Source organism: Bubalus bubalis, chromosome 23 (genome assembly GCF_019923935.1).
Source record: "Bubalus bubalis isolate 160015118507 breed Murrah chromosome 23, NDDB_SH_1, whole genome shotgun sequence".
Classification (NCBI taxonomy): Eukaryota; Metazoa; Chordata; class Mammalia; order Artiodactyla; family Bovidae; genus Bubalus; species Bubalus bubalis.
This window is the reverse complement of record NC_059179.1, coordinates 37,692,630-37,696,615: the sequence shown is the minus strand read 5'-3', so window position 1 is coordinate 37,696,615 and position 3,986 is coordinate 37,692,630. Positions and strand designations below refer to the sequence as shown.

General features: G+C 44.4%; 1 non-coding gene across 1 annotated transcript; it reads left to right on the top strand.

Moving 5' to 3' along the window:
• Window positions 1–1,164: 1,164 nt before the first annotated feature.
• On the top strand, window positions 1,165–1,237 carry TRNAE-CUC. Its single transcript has one exon. It is a non-coding gene; the product is annotated as a tRNA-Glu (tRNA).
• Window positions 1,238–3,986: the final 2,749 nt, after the last annotated feature.

Sequence of the window (3,986 nt, the reverse complement as noted above, 5' to 3'; positions counted from 1 at the left end):
AATATACTAAAAACGATTTTATGTTACACTTTTGGTGGATTGTGTGGTATGTGAATTATCTCAATAAAGCTGTTGTTGTTTTTTAAGAGGAGAATCTGGAGGAGAGTGGGAGAATCGCAGATGGGCAAAACCACAGGCAAATACGTGGAGACTTACATGAATGTGTGTGGGTGTGTGTAGGTGTGATGAGAAAGAGCAAAAAACAAAGGTGGCAGGAGGCCGTGGCCAAATAAGGAAGGTCAGAAGTCCCTCCAGAGAGGAAGTTCGTTTTGGAAGGTCTAGGAGTAGTGAGATGAACATGAACATTCTCTACCTTCCCCTTCGTTCCCCTCCTTCTACATTTTGTGACTGCTTTGTAACATTTTTTTTTCTTCCATTTTATTCAAACTACACGTTGCCATAATTTTAATTTAAAGAATCTCAGAAGTCTCCAAGGCTTCCGATTTCCCCATCTCAAAGACAGCCACTTAAACTCTTTGCTTGGTGGTACTTTTGCTACATCTGAAGTCGTACCATCCTGGGAAAGGAAATTAACCAGCCAACAGAGATGTCCTCAGCTTTGCTTGGTATCCCAGTTGCTCTCTTTCCTGCTAGATCAGGTCCAGTTGAACAGCTAAGCCAAACAACTTAGAGGGGGAATCCAAGAAGAGCAGCCTTCAGAGATGGGGCTGCAGAAACCCAACTGTTTAATTAAAATATGAAGTCACGGTACACTTAGCTTTTGATCAACGTGCCTCTCCTGTTCCATTTTAAATCCCAGAGCTAGTGGCTCTGCCTGGCTTGGAAAGAGGTGTAGATCAGTACTGACATCCAGTGGTCACAGAGAATTCTCTGCCTGAAGCTCTCCATCTGTGTCCTCCCAGAATCCAGTGGGTGTTCGTTCACCCAAGGAAAGGAGGAGCTATGGAAGCTGACAGCTACCAATAGGTGCTGTTAACATGGAAAATGGTGTGATCTGTAGCCAGAGGCCAAGCAACTCAGGCCAAAGCCTTGCCAGGTTACAAGATGCGCAGGGGTTATCTGAATGCCGACCCTAGTGTCATAGGGAGAAAGTGGGGCCATCACTGGCAATGCAGTAAGACCATACAAAGTTAAAATGTTAAAGACCACAGGGCCTTGGAAAACACACTGGATTTTAAGTTAGAAAGCTTGATTCAAGGGACTTCCCTGGTGGTCCAGTGGCTAAGACTTTGCACTCTCAATGCAGGGCACCTGGGTTCAATCCCTGGTCAGGGAATTAGATCCCACATGCCACAGCTAAGAGTTCAAATGCTGCAGCCAAAGATCCTGCAGGGCACAGGGAAGATCGAAGGTCCCACATGCCGCAGGTAAGACCCAGCACAGCCAAAGAAAAGAAACCTTGGTTCAAGACCTGCTGCTCTGTGTCACCTTGAGCAAGCCCCTTAAACTCTCTGTGCTTCAGCTTCCTCACCTTCAAAGGGAGGCTGGTGCTACCTTCTCAGCCAGCTTCATAGTGCTGGGTAAGTGTCATATGAGAATGTTTGCAAAGCATTTTGTAAGCTGCGAAATGCTGTACAGCTGGGGCTTCTAGGATGAAATGGTGATGGACAGAGGAGGGCAAACAGGAGCTGGTAAATACATGTTGAGAAGTGACTCTGGAGGTTTGGACAAATGACAAATAACACTTCCAATTTCCAATTTCACTGAGGCTTTGGAGACTCAGCCTTGGACTGCCAGGGTGACCTCATCATAAAAGGGCATTCTGCATTTTCCCCTGGACTCAAGTCCCTGAGATAAACATTGGTGAGTAACTTCAGAGCCCATCTAACTTCAAAAATCATATATATATAACAGGTTTTTTAAAATAGAATCATAACCCAGAGGGAAAACACAAAGCACCATTTCTTCTAATGTCAAAGGGAGCTATTGTTAATGCTAATTGCACTATAAGACTACACCCTTGTACATTTCTTTTTTATTTTTTCCTCTTGTTTTTCCATTTGTATTTGGACTAGGGTTTTGGCAAGGAAGATTAGTCTTGCAAAGTGGCTCTAAATGAAGCTATGAGATGACCAGAGATAGCGAAATAGGGTGTGCATAGGAGAGAAAATGTGGGGAGGTGATTTTGGAGACTCAAAGACCATTGTTCTGACTCTTTCAGTGCCACCAGATTTCATAAATTACCAGAGCGGAATTTTTTAAAGCTTAGTCCAGTCTTTCTACTTGAGCTTAATTTGAAAGAACTATAAACCAATTTTCCCCTGCTTCCTTGAGGTATCAGAGGGTGTTGAACCCAAAGAAATAATTATGTTGCTGTGTAAGTCTATCTGTCAAGGAAAAAAATTCTATACTTGCCCTGTGCATGCTGTGTGCTAAGTTGCTTCAGTTGCAACCCTATGGACTGTAGCCCACCAGGCTCCTCTGTCCACGGAATTCTCCAGGCAAGGATATTGGAGTGAGTTACTATGCCCTCCTCCAGGGATCTTCCTGACCCAGAGATCAAACCCTGTCTCCTCCTGCTTTGCAGGTGGATTCTTTACCACTGAGCCACCCAGGAAGTCCATTCTATCCCTAGAAAGGTTGTTTTGTTTTTTACAGTTTATAGAATTGTAGGAAGGGCTGGGGGAAAAAGGTATCATTTCCAGTCACACAGCAGAATCAGTCCACAGGGAGCAGGTACCTCTTCTGTTATCAGGAACCACCTACTGAGCTGGGAGGACTGGAAGCCTTCCTCCCTTTTTTTGGTGCCTGGCAAGATCTATTGCCTGACTGTAGACCCAATTCATTGGAATGAGGCAGGTGCAGTTCCTTGAAAAGGGGGAGCAAAGCTAAGAAGAGAATAAGGGATGCTGACAAGTCATGATAAAAATGTCCGTGACACCTCACAGAGCCATTGTGCAGATCAACTGATAATGGGCACAGAGCTCCCACAACATGGCATTGTTTAAAGCCTCCTACGGGATGCTTCCTGTCATTTGTAGACAGAGCCACTGGTAAAGCTCAGAAGCCAAGTGGCTGGGCGACCAACCCAGGACTGAGAGGCAGATGTGATTGGTTTGTAACTTGTGACCAAGGATGAGTCACAAAACTTCACCAAGTTCAGTCCTATAAGAATTAAATGATGATATGTGCCTGCCACAATGTCTAAGGCCTTAGTACCTTCCGTCTAACAATTAGAATCATTATGGAAGAAGGATTTAGAAGCCCAACGGTGAAAGTCAGATTTCTAAAGATGTCAGCAGCTGGGCAAACTGAGTGGGACCCAGTTGTCCAAGGGGGGGGGGGGGTACAAAAAAAACACTGATACCAAATCAGCCTTAACCTGGAAAAGTTTTAAGTTACCATCCATAGCAAAGAAATGCCAAAGGAAATGTGAGTTCAGATGGGCATTTTTTTTCCTTACTCAAGCCATTGTTCAGTTAATACCCCTTTTTTTTAAGTTGAGTCTGAAAACAGTTCTTTGGGTTGCAGAGACCAAAACTGGGTAAGCAGTGTGCATGGGGATTTCTTCAACTGTTTATCCACACCCTTCATTGGCCATAGGCCCATCACTGCATGCTGGGTGTACAATCTAAAAAGACAGGTTTATTATCATGGTGCCTCATGCCCCAGGTCTTCTAGGACTAGCCCCATTTCAAATAGCCTGCCCTGCTCTCTTCAGGAGCTTGCTCACTCACTCTGCATCCCATTTTGCTTTCTTCATAGCACTTCTCTTTTTTCAAAGTGTCCCTATGTGTTCATTTCTTGGTTGACTTATTTATTTTTCTGCTACCCCCAGTAGGATATCAGCTGCATAAGAATAGCCCTCATCTCCCCAGCTCATTACAACATCACCAGCTCTCAAAACAGAAGTGGCTCAGGGGGATCACTCAGCAATATTTATTGAACGGTACTGAACGAATATCATGGCATCTGGTCCCATCACTTCATGGCAAATACATGGGGAAACAGTGGAAACAGTGTCAGACTTTATTTTTTTGGGCTCCAAAATCACCGCAGATGGTGATTGCAGCCATGAAATTAAA